The sequence below is a fragment of the Colias philodice genome, chromosome 22 (genome assembly GCF_061535455.1).
Source record: "Colias philodice isolate Cphi_HAF_F1 chromosome 22, ilColPhil1 Martin Lab GWU primary, whole genome shotgun sequence".
In the NCBI taxonomy this organism is placed as follows: Eukaryota; Metazoa; Arthropoda; class Insecta; order Lepidoptera; family Pieridae; genus Colias; species Colias philodice.
Window position 1 is genome coordinate 5,206,342 of NC_143107.1, and position 25,799 is coordinate 5,232,140.

At 32.2% G+C, this 25,799-nt stretch overlaps 1 long non-coding RNA gene across 2 annotated transcripts in view; it reads left to right on the plus strand.

The window, feature by feature from the left end:
* LOC149478432 (uncharacterized) overlaps window positions 1-25,799 on the plus strand; it is a 91,033-nt gene that overhangs the window by 48,959 nt on the left and 16,275 nt on the right. The gene's annotated exons all lie outside the window — the stretch shown is intronic.

The following is a 25,799-nucleotide window of genomic DNA, read 5'->3' on the forward strand; positions in this document are numbered from 1 at the left end:
TATAAAATACTGGAACGATTCTTCGGTAGTGGTTGCTTATTGATAGTCATTTATCCTTCACTAAATCTTGTACTTGTGCCTCAGACTTTATCAAGATGATTGAAGATGTGTCATTTTTACGAATGTACACTTTTCCATATGCAGTCCAGCAATATTTGTACAGTTTTTGTTTAACTAAGTCTCGAGCTAGGAAATATAGGCGAGCTCCCTTAGCTGTTAGTTGGTTTGAAATGTATATGGGTGTATCTTCAAAAGTACGAAATCCTAAGTGCCTTGCACATAACTTGTTTTTAGTTTTAAAATTGTATTCCTTGCACATCTTAAGAATGTCGTTTTTTAAGATCGTTGAAGAAGTTTCAACCACAATAGGCATATTCTTTGCATCCTGCTTCTTGCCGCGTACTCTGTATATATCTTTTATATCAGATTTATTTAAATCACACCCAATCGTTTTGGAGAGGCACATAACCATGTCTACTAAATCAAGTTTGGTTTCATTTGGTTTTGATGGAACATTTTTTAATTCGAAATTGGGCTTTCTATTTTCTTGTTGTAGATTTTCAATTTTGTCTTCCAAACTAATTATGTATTTATGGTCTTCCTTTATTTTATCTTCTAACTTTTCGATCTTATTTTTCATCTCCTCGTTTTGGGCGGTCAAAAAAGCAAGGGCATTTTCAATGTTAATGTTTGTCTGTTTTATTTCTGTTAGCGCTGTGGTGTTATTTTCAAATCCTTGCTTTTGCGCTTTGAAGACAGATTCTATCATATGCTTCATCTCTTCTCTTAAATCTGATAAGTCAATTTCTTCCGTTACCCGTTTTCTCTTATTGCGCTTAGCGACAAAGTTTGGTGGTGTATTGCCAGCGGGAATTTCTGAGTCTGAAAATGACTTATCTCCTGAGACGTCCATGATTATTAAAACAGATATGCAAATAGATATATGGATGTATCAATATATCCCAAAACGCTTATAATTCGTATTAGTGAAAAATAGCACTTTCTATAGCGAAATGTAAACTGGCTCTTACACTATTTTCAGGCTCCTGTGCTATAATCCAACGAGGTAATAATCATCTATCCAATCAGGCACACATTAGGATGCGCAAGCGCACCATTCGTGCTGTTAGGAGGCGTGGCTTAGAACTGTCTTAGCACGTTAATTATGATTCGCTAATTGCAATTAAACAGGGGGCGTGTCCTTTAAGCAATTGGCTAATTAGCAGGCAATAACAAATGAGTTCGCTGAAGAATACTTTAGGAGAGGGCAATGACGTGTTCTCTTGCCTTTTGTTATAGTACTAGGAGCACAGAGTTAGTGGCTGGTTCGGATGTTGATTGGTTAATCGTCAAGCTTGAGAAGGATGGACATAATATTATGCAGGTGACTCACGTGAAGCTTGGTGGGGTAGCTCGGCAAGCTTATGCGTGATTTTACGCGAACCTCCTTGAATTTATGCGTTCCTATTATTTGCACTGATTTTATACTGATTTAAATTGAATTTAAATTAAAATAAATGAAGAATACGTGACACGTCCGTTTGCTTTTGCGTCCAAGGGGGAAGAGGGAATAAGGGATAAAACCTACCCATGTGTTAATCGAAGTTACCCTCTATACGTGTGCTAAATTTCATTGTAATCGGTTCAGTAGTATTTGCGTGAAAGAGTAACAAACACACATCCTCACAAACTTTCGCATTAGTAGGATAACACGATCACAATATGAAAATCTCATTCGTAAAATGTCAAAAGTCGGGAAATAGGATACATGTTTGATAATATGGTTGTTAGATATTAGACAAAACTAATTTTAATTTATGTTAGTTAAAATTTTCATTTTATTTTTTTCATTCTTGAATTATTATACCAAACACAAAACCTTATTTTTAAGTAGCATAAATAATTCATATCGCATTTAAATCAAAAATATATATAGATCGACACAATCTTGATTGAATTTAAGTCTCAGAATAAAACTGTTTTCATTGGAAACTTTTCCGACTAAAAGTTTGTCGGATAACTTCAATACGATTCAATATAATACTTATTTTGAGTTGAAAATAGGAATATAAATCGAAATGGAGTTTCAAAGTGTTCTTTTAGATTATACTCCAAGTTTTAATGTCTAATGTATTCGATAATGTCTGTATTGAAGCTTCGTTGAGTTCAGTCGACGAAATTGAAACTTTAATTCGTAAAGAATAATGCCTTGTAGGTTATAAATTTCATAATTTTTTATCATTCATCATTATTATTAATTAGGCAATAGTAGAAAAATATATTTTCTTGCAATTTATTGTTGTAAAAACTTCTTTTAACCATACAAAACTACAATTTCTCTAATTAAAGAGATACATACAATTTAAACATACTTCTTATTACAAACAATTATTATAATAATAAATATGTTACTTTTAAGAGCTTGATTTTTTTATGTATAAATTATAATACAGTGTAAAATATACCAACTAATTTATCGAGTTTTGATAGATTGTGCATTGTTTAAGAGCTAGCGCGCAAGAGCAACTTTTGTCTCCGCAACTATTTTGTCTCTCCCATCAACTCTATGGGGAGTTGCGTCGCTACGTGCTCGCACTTTCTTACTAGCCCTAGAGTTGATGGGAGAGACAAAATAGTTGCGGAGACAAAAGTTGCTCTTGCGCGCTAGCTCTAACAATATTTTATTAAAATGTTGCATTTTATAAATACTTGTCATATAAATATAACTAAGAATTTAACGATATAGCTTACCTGTACTCTATACTATTAACTATTCCGTGCCTGTACATATTATGATTGACTTATTGGTTTCACAAATGCACGTATTAAATGGTTACTAATGCCACAGATTATCATTATTGTTAATTAATCATTGACAGATTAGCTGAATTACATGAATAATTGAATATTGATTTGTCAAACATATTTAGATTATTCGTATATATTTATTTTATTCGTGCATATGAAATATATCTAACTTGAGACAAGCTTTTTGTGAAAAAAAAACAATACTCTTTGCATTGCTTTGATTGATTTCTAATAATTATGTTATTTAAAGTCACTGACCTTCCCTGGGGAAGAAGGTTGATCTTCTAAAATGGGACCAATAATTATCATAAAAATTATCACGTCAAACCAAATTAAAATAGTGTTGTTTAATAAAACGAGAAGTGTAGAGGCGTGTAGAAAGGCGCAACAAACGATATATACTCAACTAGCTGAGCGCCGCGGTTTCACGCGCGTTGCTCCGCTCTTGTTGGTCTTAGCGTGATGATATATAGCCTATAGCCGTCCTCTATAAATGGGCTATCTAACACCGAAAGAATTTTTCAAATCGGACCAGTAGTTCGTGAGATTAGCGCGTTCAAACAAACAAACTCTTCAGCTTTATAATATTTAGTATAGATTCGCTTTCCCCATAATATATTAAACGATAGCATTCCACCAAAGATAGCAAGCGAAAAAATGCTTGTCTAAAAAGGTTAGCCAAGATTAGATCACGAACATGCCACGAATCTAAATAGAATTTTCGACAAAATTGTTGTAACTTTCCGTCACTTTCAGGGCACGTACGTTGGAAAATTCTTAAAGAGATTGCAAAGGGAATGTGGAATTACTTACATTAATTATCAAAACCAGTCTAGTTCGTTGCTAATCTTCAATCGTGAAATATACAAGTTTGTATACATTAGTTAGTATACGTTAAATATTAAAATGTGTATTTTTGTAGGTATCTTCCTATCCAATTACGGAATCGGTGCAGTTTTCCTTTAAAACATGAGATTACATAATAAATATTATAATATAATCCTAACTTGAAGATATTTTAATCGTAGTTTACTTGATTGTATATTTAAATCACATTCTTAGTCTTATTTCTGTCTATGTTGCGAAAAAATTCATGACTAACTGTTATATTCTTTAAAAGATACTCAATTTCCATATTCAGTAAGCCAGTATTATGAAATGTTATTTATTTTACATCTCGACAAGAAATCCCATTCGCAAAGCTCGTATATGTTCTGCTGAAGGGACAGTCCTGACATAATATTATTTAAGATGCACTGCGATAGAAATATTCATGCATTTTATCTTGCATATTGGAATATAATCCTTGATTCTAATATGATAAAACTTTGATGAGGTTGTTCAAAATATAGAATGTTACCTATTTATTTATTTTAGGGCTTATATTTCGACATTAACATATTAAGAAAAGAAGTATAATAAGTATTAAAAGTATTATTATATTAATAACAAGAAAAAGTATTTTACGAATGCTTCATTATTTGTTTTATAAATTAAACACAGTAAACATATACTTTGAATCACATTATTATAGAAAGAATCTGCTTAAAGCTAGTATCTAGCTAGTATTAGTAGAAGTAGCTAGCTAAAATCATGAATTAATTAATTTACCTATTAGTCCTTCTATCTGAACGTATAAAGCGAAATAATTATACGTTAATCTCAACAATTAAATACGACTTGGTATCAAATAAACCTAATTCGATTAAATCCTAGGTGAAACAGTAAATCAGATAGAGTTTAAATAAGATTTACTACGGCTTTTATCTGAAATCCCTAACTAACTATTGTTTATTAGTCCTCTGGTAAATGTTTAGTGAATATTGAAAAGTGAATCGGGTCGGATAATTCATTGATTTAAACTGTATTAGTAATTGACCTTGCTTTTAAAATTGTATAAAATAAGTTACCTTTCATTATAATATATGAAGATTTGTTGAACAGAAATGAAAATAGTATCCTACTTTTTCTATATATTTTAGAGTTTCAGGCTGATACGTACAACCAAAATATGTACTTTGAACTGTAAGTATGTTTTGCAAATAATATAACGTAACGTCTTCCACGAATCGTATTAAAAGTTAAAATCTTCACATATTTAACTGCTAATCATGTAGTGGAAAACAGATAAGCTCTTTACAAAGAAAGGGTTGAATTCCCACCTCAAATCTGGTATTATTTAAAAAGCAATGTATGAATAAGGGTGTTAAAAGTACCGAAGCCCCGGTGAAGCTTGGTTGCATTTATTTATACAGCCTCCTGGGCTACACTCATTTTAGATAGCGTCACTCACGCGTCTCGCGTTTGCTAAGTATTTAGTGTGGCCATTAAATGGGGATAATTATTTTGTAGTTAAATATATTTAATGTATAATATAATATTATAGATGTGTATGTAATTTGATGTAGAAACTAAAAATGTGACTAAGTTTTGGACATTAACTCAGAATTAATATAGTTAATAGTAGAACTAGTGGATTCGATAAAGAATTTAACTTATAAAAAGAAACGACGAATTTAAAGACTAAAGCATTTATTCCACGGTTACAATGATAAAAACAAAAAAAAAGATAGAATGCAAGTACCTATACTGGACAAAAAAACAAAAACACAAATAAAGAATAGTGTGTTCCACAATACCGCCTAAAAGGACTATAGTAAAGTTTGTTCCTGACGCTAGTTTTACTATTCGGAGTCAGGGCTAAATTGTTCTGTAGAGTTTTCAATGCTATACAGTACACAATATATAAACTGTTGAATAAACTATTGGTCGCCCAGTGGTCGAAATTCGACCATAACTGTAATCAAAAAAGTAAAGTTTGTGTGTAATGATTTCTTTGTTGATTATTATATTTATTTTTATAATGTTTTCTTTGTTGATCATATTTTAATGGATTATTTTTAAATGTACCAGCATTTCGCACTCTTTATTTATATAAACGCGAAGAGTATCCATCCATCTATGCATTTCGTAAAAAGAAGTATTTACTGAGTTCTTGGTTCACATACCAATCCATACTAATATTATAAATGCGAAAGTAACTCTGTCTGTCTGTCTGTTACTCAATCACGCCTAAACTACTGAACCAATTTTCATGAAATTTGGTATGGAGATATTTTGATACTCGAGAAAGGACATAGGCTACTTTTTATCCCGGGAAAATGACGCAATCCCGGAAATCCCACGGGAACGGGAACTATGCGGGTATTTTTTGACTGCGCAGGCGAAGCCGAGGGCGGAAAGCTAGTAATATATAAATTAACAATCTTCCGCGTTTTTCATAGCCCCATTCTAAACTAGGTACAATTTATTTTAGCATGGGAATAAGAGGTGACAAGAAGGAATTCCTTTTGGAGATAACTCTGGTTGTTATGCGTAAGTAGTTTACTTTGAATTTCTCCATACCAACACTTATCTTCAAATAGAGATGTTTTAAAGTTTAGAGAAACTTTGGTCCAATTTAACTTCGAGTTTTGTTAAATATGACGTGTGGAAAATGTTTATGCCAACGATCCAATCATTTTAAAAGTAATTTATTTCAACCGATATCAAAAAAAGGAGGAGGTTCTCAATTCAATTCTTTTTTTGGATTTGTTACCTCAAAACTTTCGACTGTATGAACTGATTTTGGCAATTGTTTTTTCGACAGCATATGGTCCCGTTTAAATTGGGTTTAGTGCGAAGAATTTGAAGGCGGTTTTTAGTTTTTAGGGTTCCGTACCTCAAAAGGAAAAAACGGAACCCATATAGGATCACTTTGTTGTCCGTCTGTCCGTCCGTCCTTCCGTCTGTCAAGACCCTTTTTCTCAGGAACGCGTGGAGGTATGAAGCTGAAATTTATATCAATTACTCAAGTCTACTGTCCCTTGAAGCTGTGAAAAAATCAAACTTCTAAGCCAACGCAATCAAAAGATACAGCCGTTTATGCCGCAAATTTTCGACACTTGCAAGGGAATCAAAACCTACAGGGTGCTTCCCGTGAACTCAGAATCTTGAAATTTGGTACGAAGCAACGTCTTATAGCATAGATAAAGGAAAAATTACGAAAACCATAAATTTTTAGTTACATCACATAATATATTTTTTTTTAATAATTTTAAACTTACTACCACGGAACTCTCGGTGCGCGAGTCCGACTCGCACTTGGCCGGTTTTTTTGTTAAAAAATAATTATGTAAAATCTATTTAAGTACTTAAATTATTTAATATTATCTCTAATTAACTGTTCGTTTATTTTATGTATAATTTCTGTTCATTGTAAATTGTTATTGAATTGAAATAACATAGCGTCATAACCAAAACCTCTAAAAGAATATCTCTTACGTTTATATGTACTTTCTCAGTTATCCCTAGCTTACCCTGTACAGAGAATTTATATTTGATTGTACAAAATGCGGAAACTAGCGCCGTTAGCAGTATATAAGTCTTAACAGAGACTCCATATTTCTGTCAATTGTGGTTGTAAGCCAGCGGAGTCAGCCCCAGCGATTGTCAGAAGTGTACGGAGTTTACTGTATTTTCGGAATTATTGCAACGGTTAAAGAATTTCGAAAGAAAATTTAACAACATATTATGTATAGTGCAACTGTTTTACTTTAATTAAAGCGTTTCAAATCTTATCTTATATATAAAAATGAATCGCAAAATGTGTTGGTAAGCGCATAACTCGAGAACGGCTGAACCGATTTCGATAATTCTTTTTTTATTATATTCCTTGAAGTACGAGGATTGTTTTTATGTAGAGAAAACGTAAACATGTACCACGGGCGACGCCGGGGCGGACCGCTAGTAAATTATAATATTCAAATTCTTGCCATGGGAGGGACTTCATTTCATGAGTTAATAACTACATAAAATAAATTTTCGTTTTGGTTTTTGATATGAACATTGAAGCCTTATTTATTACTAGTGGTCCGCCCCGGCTTCGCCCGTGGTACATATTTCGCAATAAAAGGTAGCATATGTCCTTTCTCGGGTATCAAAATATCTCCATACCAAATTTCATGCAAATTGGTTCAGTAGTTTAGGCGTGATTGAGTAACAGACAGACAGACAGAGTTACTTTCGCATTTATAATATTAGTATGGATAATTTTTTGAATTTAATAAGATTAATTGTTTAATAGAATACATGTTTCACTAGTAGAGTAAACTTTTAAATGATTAACGATTTTGGTGAAGTTCTTATATAGTATAAACAATTTTGGTGAAGATTCTAAAAACAATTCATTTAATAGAAACGTTACTCTAGAATAAACTATAATGTATAAAAGATACGATTGTGTCAACCTTATTTTATTGCGATCTGTTCGTAAAATAAATGCCCAAACCGATAAATTAAGTCATGGATTTCTTCGCTTACATAAAGTTTAATCCCCGCAGTGGGAACATTTACTGATAATGTAACAAGCGTTTAAAATATTTCGTATAAACGGTTTCACACAGAGCGAGCAGCCTCGCGAGGAAATACGCGAAGCAGTTCGATCTGTGTAGACGTGGCTTTGCCGAGGAAAATGATAGCACACGCGCTTTCCTTGCTTGCAAGATTGGACGCTCTGTGGGGACCCCTCGCGCATCACGCTTTTATTAGCTTCACCTGTATGTTTGTATATAACCAATTTTAGTGCACATTTAATTCAAACTTTATACACATATCAAGGATCCGTGACAATACTATAATTTAATGAGTTTAAGCTTGTTTTTAAGTTTTTTCAACTATATTAATTGTTTTGTTTTATTTTGCTCAAAGGTGGCCCCTGTCATCGCACGCGCACTCTGGACTCACACAATCGTACGGTCAATGGATCGGCTTTGGGTGAAAAACATCTTCGATATAAGCAAGTTCGGAAAACGCGCGTAAAATGCTTGGCAAGGCTGCTCGCTCTGTGTGAACCCGCCTTATTACGTTATCCCATTTATAACGCAGTCATTAGGGTTTTCCACGCGTTGGAAAAATGTGACGCTAATTGCGGATGAATGTTACTTTTGTTTCGAGGTTTTTGTTGACACTCTGGTCTTTTTATGTTGCGTCTGTGTGATACATACGAGGGCTTTTTAAATTTCATTGTGTGTGGTCTTTTTCATTGTGTTTTGTTTGCTATTTAATGTAACGTTTAGCTTAAGTGAGCGTTGTAATGGAAAGGATTGTTTTATTCCGGCTTTAGTAAGTAGAGAAAATAAATAATTTTGACTCTGGACGGTGGTAATGTTTACCTCTATTGTGGACCAAACTTAAGAATGTGATTTTAGGCTGATTATTTCAACGCTGAAATTGTGAAATAAACAACCATTTTTTACTACTACTGCTCTATCTACTAAAATATAAGCCGCAAATTTGTTAAAATCTTCTTCTTATATCGCATTATAACATAGCTTATTGTGCCTTGAAACATACACCATCTCTTGCTTTAACTATATGCGACGTTCAATTCAATATCTGCAAGGAATTGGAATTAGCACTGGATTAATTTTGTATCAAGTAAGATTGCTAGGACGCGTATGCCTGGATTAGATTTTAAACTACATATTACCTGTGTGTGGTTCAAGTATTAAGCGTTTGGTCTAGTGGCAGAGTAACTAGTCTAGAATCAGTCTGCTATAATAGGCCTCGCCTTTTGAGGGCCGCGAAATGTCTAAAATTATAAAATGTTAATAAAATATATTATGCACTGCTTAATAAAGTCTCTCAATGAAATTCTACAACGCACTACTGATTACTAATTATGAAATTAAATTGAATTTGAATCGGGATACAAAGAACATTCAAAGATATTAACAACTAATAAATAATTATTGTAACTTGTTAGCCTTTATTCGTATGAAAAACGCTGCCTCACCACTTTTTGTACACATAGGTTCATCATGACTGATTGACAGCTACCCCAGTATATACATGAGACAATAATATATTATTATGTCTATTGAATAGGTACAAACCTTGTACAAACACTACAAAGATTAAGGGCGTACACGGACCGCTTCAAGCAGTTGAGACCGACGGCTTGAAGCCGCGACCGCGCGGTAAACTATAGACATTCATTCACTGCCGTACACGGACTGCGCCAGCCGTCGCAACCGCTTCAAGCCGTCAACTGCGCGGTTGGTAGGGACAGATCGAGCAGTCAACGACCGACCGCTCGAGCAGTCTGTGTACGGCCGCTCTAAAGTGTTGTATAAAACATTCTTTAAAAAAGATATCAAGTTTACTTCCACTATTAGCGATAGCATAGCTAATTTTAAAAGTCATACACACTGCATCTGTAATCGTATTGCAAGCCAGCAAAAAGTTTAGCAAATAGCTGTAAACACAATATTATAAAGAGGTAAGATATTTATGTATGTAGTGAATAATATAGTCAAAAACTACATATGTATTTTCTTCCGAATAAGTAAGCTACTTTATTTATCTCGGGTCAGCCCGGCATAATATAAAGTATCCACATTTAGTTAATTTATCTATGACTTAGATTATCATACGTTCATAACTTAAACCGTATTTCAAATTAGTGACAAGAAATAGCTTTTAGGAGCCTCGTAATGACGACCTGTATGTGCAGCCATAACTGCTCATTTTCATTGTCGACGTGCATTTAACTGCATTAAAATTCATCTTAAACAAGATGGGCATCTTAGTGATAGATGTAGTTTGGATTTGGCCACTAAATTTATCTGACAATAGGCTTAATAAGTAAGAAGTTGTATATTCGATATAATATGTATTAGAAGTGGTTTCATTACTATTTATACTCAAAAGTATTCTATCCATGTATCACGATGATGATATATCGACGTTTTCATAACACAAGGATGGCTTAAATAATATTAATATCTTACTTACTATACTGCCTTGCTCCTATGAATATTATATATACAAACTATAAGCCATAGCAGTAAAACTTAACAGATAGTAAAATTGTTATTCGTTATTTACACATTGTACTTCAAGCCTAATAACATTCTTCTCACTTAATTCTAAGTAACCTACTTCCAAGTGATTCGTAGAAAACTCAATACATAAATTAGCAAAACAAACGCAAAGGAAACGAATTAATTAGAATGGAACAGATAATCAAAGTAACCACAGATTAAATAAAGTCGATAAAATCTTTATGGTGTAATCATTTACACGTTAACACAGCAAAGGAAGGCTTTCAAGTTTATTTGGTGTTGTCACGCGACACCATTACAAGTTCTTAGTGTTCGAACTATTAATTATATGTATAGTACAATAAGTATACTTAAATATATTTATTCTTTAAACAAAAACACTATAAAAAGCATTCAAATTGTCAAAACTAAACCTAAATGGGTCTATAATATTATGACAGGCACCAGCTTTCCATTATAAAATTATAAAAATCGGTTCACCTAGTCGAAAATTCTGAGGCAACAAACACAAAAAATACAGTTGAATTGAGAGCCTCCTGTTTTAATTAATTTTAACTCAAGAAATTATTGTATAGTCACCTATTCTTGATAAGTGTAAAAAGTTTGAATTAGACCTGTCCGTCAAGTGGGTCAATATCGAGACTAAAGGAGTCGGTTACATACAAATTTACAAACATACAAATATTAAAAGTGTCTTAATATTATAATTTAGTTAGTATAATTTGGTGTTTAATAGCCTTTATAACAATACAATAAAGCTACACGTGTACATTATTAATTGCTTAGTATTAACTATCAAGGTCAATATAGTTGTTACCGCGAATTAGATCAAGGGCGAGTCACAGATTATATTATAACACTCTCTGTTATATAATGTGTGACTTAGTATTGTTTACCAATATAAAGAAGGTGAAACCGGAGTCTTAAGTGATCTTTATCGTCTTGATCGTGAGGTTATTTTTATGTCACAGCAAGAAGCAAAACGTACTAGAACTGTAGCTTCATTGTTCTTGAAAAAAGCAAAAATACGTACTAACAAATAGTTAATTTTTAGTAGCACGAAACACATAGTCTTCTTTTAACATTTATTATCCGACCTTTTTCAACATACAAAATGCTAATTTTAGAAGAAGAAAACGACGTTATCTCACGCTTAAAAAAAAGTATAAATTCAACTTCATTTAATTAACATATTTTCACTTAGGCCTAGCCAATTAGTCAAAAACTAACTAAACTTCAGAGACTTAAGCATTATTACGAGACATTTCACAGTGGATCTTCCAATAAGTGTCAGCTGTAAACCGAAATTACGAAAACATTGTCAAATAATAGTGTCCGTACAAATTTGGGGGCTATGGGATATTTCTAAATCTGTAATAAGTCTTACTTTCTGGTAGTAATATTGTAATTACAATTGACAAAATGTATTGGATCATATTTTGAAAGACTCAAAGATATCATAATAACAAGACCAAAAATACTTTTGTATAAAATCTTTTTTCAACTTCCAACTTTTGTACATATATTAATTGCCTTACAGTATCATAGATAGAGCGACTAAATGTCTTATTGCATTAACTTCATAATATAATGTGCTACAGTCTACGCGTTACAGCCTACGCGCTACAGTCTACGAGTTACCCTCTACGCGCTACAATCTACGCGCTACAGTCTACGAGTTACCCTCTACGCGCTACAGTCTACGCGCTGCAGTCTACGTGCTAAAGCCAACGCTTTACAATCGAACCGCGCGTTAGAATAATATTATGTTGACACTATATTCCACTTTCGAGGACATAAGTGCCTTAAAATACTCTGTCCTCAACACCTCAAACGTCTGGCAATACTACACTACGCTGGGTTTAAAGACCCTCGTAACATAAAGCTTAACGTCATACCAAAAGCACTTAAAGCATGGTCAAGAAGGTTTACGACCGAACTCTTGTTGCTAAAGATTTCACGACAGTTTAAATGTTCACTTTTACGATGTAGTTTACATCTATTATGGTAATAAGAGATTGTCTGTGTGTGGTCGAAATGGTAGCAAGAAGTTAACCACCTTCTCTCCTACAACATTACTGAGGCAGCTTTGTTAGAAACTAAAGTCAAAACAAACTAGAGTCCAAAATTATTAAAAATGCAACTTTATATCCAGTACTGTATAGATGGAGGATTCTTTGGACTGTATCAAGCATATTTCACAAGTAAAAAATAACAAAAGAATCATGAAAGAAACTGTATCTTTCTTTTCTATGCGTTATATAATGCAGAAAACTTTTCCAACTCCTAAGGACTGTCAATTCACTCACAGTCATAGCTTCTAACTGTACACTTTACAGTAAATTCAATAAAAGCAACAGCAGAAAGAAACTAAAGCCTAAAATACTCCCTCTACGATAGCAAAAGAAACCCCCGCTCTACGACACATCAGCAAAAAGCTAAGTAACCAATTCTACTAAAATCACATCAATACATCTCAATAAAAGACAGAGCGTATAATGCATCCGTTCTGGATGGGATATGTATTAGCGGGGAGACCGTATTTATTGCGTTGTAGCCCGAAGATTTATAGCTATGTACCGATTGCGGCCGATACTCCAATTCAATTTGATATAACGCGTCGATTGGTTAGGATTTGTTGACTGATTTTAGAGTCTAACAACGCTATTGTTGGAGTTGAAGCGAATTGAGTCGGGATCGGGGAATATAAATGCCTCTGGATTATCGTTTAAGGTAGCTAGTTTCTTCTACAATATGATTTGATGACCAGAAATATCATGGAGAGACAGACTCTGAACATTATTTTACTTTTGAAACCCAATACAAAGCATACTATGTAATTTAAGCATTTGTTGAAATCAACCGAATTAATTCAACGGCTTAGTTATAAAAACTTAATACATTTTCATTCATCTATAACATTTACACGAATATATTTTCCACCAATAATATGTTAAAACTTCATGATTCGCGCATACAATTAGTCAATAATTCACCACATTACAGGAAGGTGATATTTCAAAATGGAGTCATTGATATTCCACGCAGCCAATTTGCCACTTATAACTAATTACCACACAATAGCCCTGATTTTAATAGCGACCATTATACATTTTGCAAAGTGATCCGAAACCCTGTCACGTCGTGGTAATAATGTTGATTATGATATTCCTAAACTATTAATATACTAGCTGCTCGCACCGGTTCTGTTTGAGTACTTTAAAATAATTAATTAGTACAAGATTTATTGTTTTTCAATTCATTTAAAATTTAAATCATATAATATCCAGAAATACAATAAAGAGATGTATTTATGGATGACTCTATAGATAGAGTTGCTTTCACATTTATAACATTGTCGCATTATCAATATATACATTATTTCTATAATAATATCAATGTTCTTTATATCCACTGTATATTTTCCGTCAATATTTCAATGATGTATTAAGCGCGTCACACACGGTGAAGATACTTTAATATTTTATGTTAAGATTCTCTAATATAAAATATTACAAATGACCCGAAATTTTGTGTCAGTGTTTCGGGTCATTTGTTAACAGGATGGCGGTTCTACAGGGGTCTTAGTACGCAATGACAAAAAGAAAAATGATGGTCAGAACGCTGATACCGGATACCTTAAGATACTGTAATATTTTATATTAGAGAATCTTAACATAAAATATTATAGTATCTTCACCGTGTGTGATGCGCTTTAGAACTTTTCCGGATTAAAACTCACACAGACTGAGGAATGATAGGAGAGCTATTCATAAATTTGTGAAAGGACAATCTCATCCCGGTTGGTGTGAATACTGTTTAATATTTATTAATGCAGTTTTCAACGAAATGCTTTTGTTTAACAGCGTTTTATCACAATCGATTAACCTTTTCACCTGGGTTTACACGGATAAAAAATAGACCAACCAACTCAGTAAAAATGAAAAATTTGAATGCTGCTACAATTTGTTAAAACAGTTTGATCTAGAAATAAAGCAATTTCTTTTTATTGTAATTATCATTATTCTGCTGTAGATATTATCTAAAAATTACTGGCAAAAGTAAATCAAAGCGGTGAGAGAGTAATATATATGAATACCTACAAAGCACATAATGTATGTTATTATGTATATTTATTATAGGCATATAAAATAAATTTATATATTCCAACAACAAATCACGTATAAATTAAGCCAAACGCTACAAGATACTAGTCTGACATAGTTTAAGGCTGGAAAACAAACCCAGATTACAAAGCAAATGATATTCAATTCATTATTGCATTATAATACCAGGCAATAACCATCCCTATTGCTTGTACCATTAGGTAGATAAACGCGTAACAATATTATCTAAATACTCTCAGGTGGTTCATAGTTGTGCGCCCGTATTTGCATTTTGCTATCTCGATATGAATAGAACATTCCACGTGCATTTAAGAGGTGCGAAAATTGTCCTAGACGTTATTAAGGTGTTAAATTTAATATCACATTCCGTATTGAAGCAGGGAAGTATGTATTTAAGAGGCTTATTTTCTGAAGAAATAACCTCTAAGATATTCTTACATTTCAAATACTATTTTTAAATAAATTTATTTGAAAAAAAACGTGTTGTCATCTTTCACGAAAATATTGTGTTGGCAAATACTACGGTTGATTTTATGCAACTAAAACATTGATTACACAGATGAATTATTATGTTACTTTACCTTACTTACAAACAAGTACTATTCAATTTTATATTATGTTATCCATAAATTACATTCGTTGTTAATTTTCCATTTTGACAATATTTCATGTTAATATAAAGTATAAACTAAAATGTATTCAGAACATACTCGACGAACTAACGTCGACAACCCCGTCGACTAAAGTTAAACAGTTACCGTACATATTACGTAAACAATACGAAGCCCGAATGTACTAATTTCCGCACTAAAATACATATGAGAAAACTTAACGGTACTTGATTCGAAGTTAGTACTGCCTCTTAAGGGAACTTTCATATAGTGGACTTTCGTAAGCGTAATACGCTACGTGACGTAGCGGTTGCTACGCAGTGTAACATGTGCTACGAAATTAAGTGCATTTTGTACTTGCGTAGCACAGTTTGATTTAATGTAAGCGTAGATCTTATTTATTTGTGTGGAATGTATTAATATGATGCATCTTCGAAGACATTATATATATATATATATATATATATATTTGTTGCATAATAATACCAACAAGGTCTTTAACTTACTACATTTGCGTATAAAACGAATCAAATAAAATGAGTAGTTCTATCTTCTTTTTTACATACAAGTAAAGGTAGTAATATGTAATGAGTTAGTCATTTTAACTATTTTTCACATTTGTGTTTATTCAGCGGTTATTGATTTAACGAAAATGTTTTGGGAAGCAATTTTAATTAAATAAAAATTGTATTTCTTAAAATAAAATACGGTTACTATGAATGTAGCCTAACTTTCCAACTACTTAGCAATGAAGACAATCTCAAGTTACAAGTCGACCTGAAATGTTAAAACGAAGTGAACAATTAAAAGTAATAAAACAGCAGTTCTTTGTTTCAAGATTTATTAATGTTATAATGAATTGCTACGAATTTGCTAACTCGTGTAGTTAGAATTAAGTTCGTAATTATTTTAAATACATTTTAAACCTTTTTAATTACACCAAAAAACCATAATATGGTTTTGATCAATAGAGGGAGTAATGAACGAAAATTTATGCCAAGCAATTTAAAATTTTATACCTTCGGTTACAAAATTATTTAAGTTATGTATCAAGTGTTCAAAACTATCCATCTGACTCCATGGATCCAACCATCGATCAACATCTAAGAATGTCTTGCTGCCATATCCCAAAACATTCAATCGACTTTAATTAAATCTTCAAAGACCGACAAAATAGGGAGCAGTGAGCAGGACGATGAGCACGACGAGTGGCATGACGAGTAACGTGGCCACACTATGTCACTTTCCTCGTTACATACTTCCCATACCACTCGTCCAGTGTGTGGCCGCGCAGTTACACTCAACTCCACATTTGTTAAATAATTACGTTTTTTCCTATTCTAATGACGATGTGATCCTATGTAATTCAACATAAATGTATACCGTTTCTGAGATCCAAGACACAGGCAACATCCCAGTTTGGATCTCCAGTAATACTGTAATGTTCTACACTTTTGGTTAATAAAGATTTTTATTTATTTATAATTTTTTATTAATTACAATTACTTTCTATACATACATGTATCGAATAAACATAAACATATAAAAATAATACTACTTTATGTTTTCCATAACCATTGTACAAGTTTGTATCTATTTTTCAGGCTTAGCAAACAAGTTGCGTCGATAACAATAAACTCTCAAACTGTTATGTCCCACGCCATTAACAAACGATCATGATACTTGAATGGCTCAGTATGTTAGGCTCAAACGATATTGATATTTGCTAGCTTTGTAGCTAACTATTATAGCGAACGAACTGTTTATATGTTGATACTTTTAAAGGTAGCTTTTACATGCGTTTTGTTGTTTAGTTTTGAAATGAGTGCATTTTAAAAAATAATTTGGAAAATCCAAAAGTGCACGCCTCATAATTTTTTTTTAATAAATATTTATTAATTATTATTTTTGTTTATTTAATAACAATTAAACCACATCGAATCAGACCCTGAAAAATGAAAGGGTTCTATTCCTGAGCATACTCAAGCGTAAGAGAAAAAAAAGACTCGATTAGTAAAGTATTTCGGTCGCTATCGTGTTAACAAGAAAAAGGATCCGCACATACAGACACACGGACGTCCAAGACAGAACTTTTTTAAACTGTTTTTTAACTAGTTTAAATAACAAAAATGACATCAAAAATATCATGAACGTTAAAAATAGTGTTTTTTCTTAATATGTGTGTGTATGTATTATCTTACAAGTGCAATGTATGATACATAAAGACATTTTAAGTTTGAAAAATCAGATGTTTTGCGCGAAGTGACAGTAGTACCCACCTCAACGCTTCGCTTATGAGGCGTGCAATAATATGAAATAATGTATAGCGTATTAAATTAGCTTCAATTAATTTTTTTAAACGAATGATAATCAAGGACGGTATTCAAATCTATATTAGATTTTAAATCGTAAGATAGATGATCGATTTTCTTGTTCATCACGCTTTGGCAATATATAGCAAGACATTGATATTGTATGCAATACAAAATAATTTTTCAGTAAGTTTAGTTCTGTAGTTCCTAAGATTAACGTGTAAATAAGCAATAAAACAAACTCTCTAGCTTTATAATAATTACTTGATACTTGACAAATTAATTAATTAATTAATAACATTTCATTGGTCAATTTTAAGGCTCTATTAAGCGCGTCACACAAGGTGAAGACACTATAAAATTTTATGTTTAGATTCTCTACTATAAAATATTACAGTAGCTTAAGGTATCCGGTGTCAGCGTTCTGACCATCATTTTTCTTTTTGTCATTGCGTACTAAGACCCCTGTAGAACCGCCATCCTGTTACAAATGACCCGAAACACTGACACAAAATTTCGGGTGAAAAAAATGATGGTTAGAACGCTGATACCGGATACCTTAAGATCCTGTAATATTTTATAGTAGAGAATCTTAACATAGAATATTATAGTATCTTCACCGTGTGTGACGCGCTTTACTGTACCGTACTAAAACTTTTCTTTTCATAAGTCTCCACCGACCACTAGTGATCGAAACTTTGAATTTACTTGCTTAATTAGTTCTCAAGAAAGTTCCTTTACATTTATTAGTATTCAACTGCTATTATTTTGAAAATTTCGTCAAATAAATTAAATATTCTTAAAATATTTACATGATACAGATACATAAACTTGAACGTGAACCTTCCTTTCATAAATGGTGATTTTTACGTTACGTACCCAAACTCTCCAACTCACTTCTATATAAGTTGTATTAGTTTTAAATCAACCAAATTTTTCGTGCGAAGCTTTAGAATTGTCATAATATTTCATTTATTACCACCGATACATAAAGAAATTAAACTTTATTAAACCACATAATAAAAAGCCAACACTAAACACTAAGTACTGATTATTCATGTGAACTAATAATTGGAACGAGAAGCAATTATTCCAACACGATTATGATAAACCTCCGTTGCGTGTACGACTTGCGGTCGACTCTAAGTACGATCACTAAGACTTCTCACTTAACTTGAAGTGTTTTCTTTATTAAGTAATTAAGTTAAAAGTACCTACTATAATATGTTTATAAATGTTATTAGTAGCTAGAAGTTATGCAATCTATACTTAATATATTATTATAAAGCTGAAGAGTTTGTTTGTCTGTTTGTTTGAACGCGCTAATCAAGAACTACTGATCCGATTAAAAAAATTCTTTCGGAAAAAAAAACCAACAGGAGCGGAGCCACGCGGGTGAAACCGCAGAGCGCAGCTAGTAATAATATTGTGTATGATTAAACTTGAGTGTGTGTTTTGTATGTGCATGTGTACACCGTACACACACATATGAAGGTATGATATAAAACTTTGTGTCACAATTATATATACTTGGATTAAAAGGTTAAACATTGTATGTACATAATACAATGTTTAATATGTTACATATTCAAAATGTGTGCCTTTTGACCTTTTAATCCATAACTTTGCAATACATTTTAGTTCATAAATTCGACAAACCAAATTTAAATAAAAGCAATTTAAACTGGAACTACGACAAACAATTTAACAAACTTTACGTATATTTTCGGTACTTCACTTCAAGATTACATTTTAATCACACTAGCTAAACACCGCGCTTTCACTCGCCCCTTCCGAAATAGCAAGCTATCTCTATATCAAATTTCATACTAATTCATTCAGCTGTTTTCTAGTATATAATGTAACAAACGTTACATTAAAATTATCCACTACACTAAAACAAGTAGGTACATAAAATGTAAAATAGGGTTTAATATTTAGTTTTAGCCTTCAATTGCTTTATAAATGAGAATTGTAGGCGAAAGACGCGGGTTCGATTCCCGCTTCGTGATCAATTCATCAAGTCTTTAAAATGTTTTCAAGATATGTATTCAAAGAATTATACTGGTTATATTTCAAGATGCGGAAGAGTAAAAGTTATAGCATTAAGGGATTACCCTCAAAGCCTTATTATTGTGATAATTAGAATGAATTATTTATGAACGTTGAAACTCTACAACAGCTGTAAATAATTTTAACTCCTCCGTTGGTGACATTTTAAGTAGAAATGAGCAAAAAGGAGCAAATGGAGTGAATTTAAAATTATATTATTTGGTGTATAATATTTTGAAGTGAAACTTCTTTAGGCGCGGTGAGAGTAAAATTTCAAGGTCATGGAATAAGGCGACGATTTTGGTATCTTTGAATCTTGCCACAGAAGTTTCACTTCTGACACAATATGTGCTTTGCACATGCTTTTTTGACTACATCATCCATATCTATATAACTCTGTATTTGGGATTTAAAGATCTTTTATTGCCAATAATGTTAAAAATAATTCTCATTAACTAACACACTTTTACTTTAACTTGAAATCCATTAAGCCAGACATAAATTCATTCTAACCCATTGAGATATACATATGGAGAAGACACCGCCTACATCACTTATGTTCCGCTGAACATACGCCATATGGCGTAGCTGCACGCTCATTTTTTATTTGTTTTAAAGTGAACCAAAAAAAAATATGCCTTCGTGTGTGTTACGATATTGCACAAATAATACGGAAAAGTGCAAAGGAATAACTTTCATCGGTAAGTACCTAACTAGATAATAATTTTTAAAACTTAGAGCAAAAAAATGGCGCACAGATTTTGTTCGTGGTGTCTCCTCCATACGTAGTAATATTATCTCAATGTTCTAACCACAACACTTACCTTTTCAGTTTGACCTTACCATTACCCTATCCAAACATTAACAAAAACAATAAAATAAACGCAAATATTTTAACATTCACATGCCAGCTCGTATTGCGGGTTTTTCAACATTAACCGGTGATTCTTAGCATTACCCAACACCGCTAATTGCTCCTAACTGCTGTTCAGATTAGCCCGGGCAAAGCCCATTAAGGCTATTTAGATTTATGAGCGCTAAATAATTCGTGAGATACTATCAGAAATAAATAATAATTGTTTATGTTTGTGCGGGTTAATTATCTTTTTATGCGGGAAATAAATTCATTTCTACTTTTTAAAACATCTGCCCCGGCTTTGCCCGTGGTACATGTTTACGTTTTCTATCTATAAGAACCATCCTCGTAATTCAAGGAAAATTATAAAAAAAAGAATTAACGAAATCGCTTCAGTCGTTCTCGAGTTATGCGCTTACCAACATTGCGATTCATTTTTATATTATTGATGAATGTTAATTTGTAGAACTAACCTATACCTAGTTATTTCTATCCTTATATGGACACGTAGGACAAATAAATAGGGTTCATTCAACTTCCAAAATCCCATTAAATAATTAGCACGTGTTTATAATACATAGTTAAATTCTTCGTCGAATCGATTTATTGGAATATGCCTTAGGGAAAAACAAATTATTAATAATTATAATAATAATTTCATTTCCTCACTATTTTAGTTAGTAATATAAGCCTTACAGGCACTGCGTACTTATATAAATTTGACCAAAGTCTTATTTAAACAAGAAACAATAAAATTATATCACCTCGTCTTTATACTTTATACTATATGTATTTATATTCATTTAGTATCTCTTACAAATAACATTAATTATAAACATAAACTTTTACCCATAACCTACGAAATCTAACGCATTACAATGTGTGTTTAGTCACAATGTCTAAAATACAATGCATTTATAACATTTATCAAAGTTGGGACACTGGTTATGACGCGAAATGAATTCACTTGGCTGTGCCAAGTCAAAATTGTAGATTTTCGCAAACGTATGACTTGCTATGTAATTACGATCAGCCCATTAAGAAAGCGACGGGTTAAAGTTGTTATTATAAAGAATAAATGTTAAAATAGTAGAGCAAGGTTGACTTGTATATTACTAAGTTGTGACTTGTGATGAAAGTAACTAAATAACAACAGCAAAATTTTATAAGAATGACCTAAGAAACATATCTATTCTTACAATTTTATGCATTGTCAGTGTAATTTTTTTTTTATAATATAAGTAGGTGCCTACGGCCTGCCCTGTAGGTATTACTTGTAGTAAAAATAACTAGCGGAACTAAAGATTTGCTATGGCTTAGATGTTTACTTCATGATTCGCACATTCCATCCTTCACATCAAAATCACAGAAAGATACCTATTACCTGTCTATCCATAAGCTTTTTACAATACAGTAGAACTCCAATTATCCGAACTCCGACTATCCGAATCGCCGATTATCCGAATCACAAAAAATTGTCCAAAAAAGTCTAAGTGCGCTATTATTCTTCCCCTAACAAGAATATGGAGAGGATGATGATGATAAAGATGCGTTGTCACTAGAGGAATTAAGAAAAATGATTGCAAAAATATTTAAAACATGTGAAAATCTCATGTTTCTTTCATTTAATTCAATAAGAAAATAGTGCAATATCAAATCGTAGCTTTTATTCTCTCCAATGGCAATTTTTTTTTAAATCCGATTATCCGAATATTTGATTATCCGAATGGGTCCCGGTCCCCATTAATTCGGATAATTGGAGTTCTACTGTATTTAATTCGTTTAACCAAATCCGCCTTTCTCATAGCCCCACGCACATTTCTACAGAATGTACTATTTAACTTGTAAGCATGTTCCGTTGTTTGTCTAGCTTACGTCACTTGCCATTAATTCCAGTTCCCGGAAATCTTCCGGCGCCTTCGGAAATTTCAAACTATCCATATTAATGAAGCTCTCTTCTTTGCTATTTTGAAGCGCTGCATGCGATTATTCTCGTTCCTTGATAAGACTTAAATTAACGCTAAAAGCATTTTCATTTGATTAGTGTATTCAATTAATTGTCGCTAATGGAGCCAAACTAAATTCTAGAACAGTGACATCATAATATTAAGTATACCTATTAATTATAGGTCTACCAGAATCTGATGGCATATTTATATTTAAAAAATAAAAGATTTTCATGTGGCAACTTTATTTGACAACTATCAAATTGGTTGTCAAATTATTTGTGTTGATGATAAATTTTTAGGATTTTGTCTTCAAAATCTTCGAAATGTTGATAAAACCGCTGCGATCACAAGCAAGAGGTGTTGTTTACAATGTGTATAGGAAAATATTCGATGAAGAAGGGTCAAACACATCACAATTTTCAATTTTAAGGCGCATGAAAGATTTTATTGATAAGTTGGACTTACCCGTTTTGATACTTTAAATTAAAAATGTTATAAATAGGTAACTATAATATTGTTTGTTGATTAAAATATAATTTTATAAAAACTTATTACAGGAGTTTCCAATTCGGCTATTTGTCAAGTCCAAGGTGTACAAGTCAATTTTATAATGTGTTAATACTTACGAAAATAAACATGATTTTATTTTATTATTGTTTTATTTTATAAAAAATTATAAACAATCGTTTAATATATGTAGTAAATAAGTTTTGATCTGCATAATCATTACATCCATATTTTCACATGCCATAATTATATATATTCAAATATAGGTATGTGTAAATACATAATACATATTATGTATTACCTTTAGAAAAGTAATATGTATATTATACATGTAATAAGTACCTACATAATAATACGTGGATATCTCATTATTAAATACAGTATTATCCACTTGTGTAATGTGACTAAAGATATTGAGGATAAAATAAAAAATACACAGTATCAAGATCGTTCAGTCCATTTTCCCTAGGGTTGCACACTCAAAATTTTGATTGCCCAAATTGCCATGAGATTCTGGTTTACCTATACCTATAAGATGTCTAATGTCTTCTTCATGTGATAGATAGAGATTGTTAATTAAAATGTTTAATATAGATAATCAATGAAAGGTAACTAGGTACATAACTAATCAATATTTAATTTGTCCAATTGGTTTTTGTTATCAATTTTTGTTACTTAAGGTATAATTTTGTATTAGTAGATACATATTATATTATGTTGTGGTTGTGTTATAGGTAAACTCCGAACTCCGGCGCTCCTAGGTTGGACTGGTCAATCCTCAGGTCAGACTGAATGACTTAGTCAAAGCCCAAACAAATGTAAATTTTCGGCCTTTGACTAAACAATTTTCGTCAAACCTGGGAGAGACTAATTTGGTCAGGCAAACGTCAAAACACAATTTTATTAAATCGGGGTTTGACGAGTCAAACTCCGATATAGGTATGAAGTGTCTTATCTTCGTATATTTTGAAGCATTTTATCATTTAAGCAGCTTTAAAGTCTTAAGAACCGCTTAACTCTGCCAGTTCTGACGCCTGATTGGTCAGCTTACGTGATTTTCACTTTTATATTTGAGATGCTTTGAGAGAATGCCGTGTGGCATTAGGCCCGCCTTTTGTACGATGTGCAATAAAGTATAAAATAAATAAATAAATGCTTTGGAATATACGGAGGTTAGTTTGTATAAGATTAAGTATAAAAAAATAACATTTTTAAAATTTTGATGTTTATTGTTTTAATAATTTCTTAAGTAATTAAAATGAAAAATTAATCATTTTTCTGACATGGTGAGGCATTAACTTTAATGTTAATTGTTTTAATAATTTCTTAGGTAATTAAAGTGACAAATTAATCATTTTTCTGACATGGTGAGGCATTAATGTTAATTGTTTTAATAAGAGAATTGCAGTCGCTTCTAGGATTGACTAGGCCAAAACCGAAACAGAATAATTTACTTTCGACGTTTGACTGAAAAGTTAGGAGCTCCTGGGTTTGACTAAAAATACTTCAGGCAAAGGGCGAAATTGAAATGTATTTCGGGGATTGCCTGATGGCTTTGGCCAAACCTAGGATAAACCAGTCCTTCCGCGAAGAGACTGTGTATCGGACTTTGACTATAACAGTTGTATTATCTTGTATTTCTCCAAAAAAATTGTGGTCTAAGCTAAAACATCAACACATACAATAAAACATCGATCGGTTTCTATTCTCGTTCACTTTGTCTGAAGCGTAGCGTGATATGAAACTTTGGCGAAACTTTTTAAATTAAATTTATGACTTTTTACGAAAATACGCCTACTAAAATAGAGCCGCACATAGAGATGTTAGACCCAGAATATATGACATGGTTTCTCAATTACTAACTAGAAATAAACATAAGGATTTTAATATAAATTCCTCGTATAGGTAGTTAATTAGGTATCGGAAATATTCATAGAGCGATGTTTTTCACTTGGTTCAACCATTAGCAAATGAGTTTTCCACAACTATTTGAAAAGCCAATTCCAATTTACATCTTTATATTTCGTATTAAAACTCGCTAACCATTAACTCTAAGTAGTTCTGCTTACTGCTATGTAAATTGAATCTGCAATCGTTGACAACTCGACCCATAATCCGAGGCTAAATTAAGTTCGATGTTCATCCAAGTTTGGCTATTCAACTTGACGCTTGGCCTAACTTTGACTATAATACACCTCTAACTTGCTTCTCGACAACTTACCTGTATTTTTAATGGCTATTAATAAGCCGGTTCTATTAAATTGTTGGCAAAGTTTGGCATCCATCATCGCGGTATAGCGGAGCATAAAAGGCTTTTAAGAAAAATCGCATTTTGCGGTAATTTTGTGTTGACTACTTTAGTCTCAATATATTGCTGTAGCCATTAATGTTATGCTCATGTTTGAACAGTTTTATTTACAACACAGGGAAACATTACACAACTTACAGGGAAAATGCAGAAAAAATAATGTTTTTGTACCTAGTAGTTTTTCGTTTTGTGTGCACAAAATAATATATATTGTGCTTTAGGTAGGTACTAATTAGAAAATAATAAGAAATAAGTTCATATAAGGTATGATGTCGATTTTTTATAATTTTAATATTTATGTAGCGCGCTCTATATAGAGCAGTCTAAAGAATACATGATTTGCAGATTTATGTACTATGTAAAGTAGGAATCCGAGTATTAGG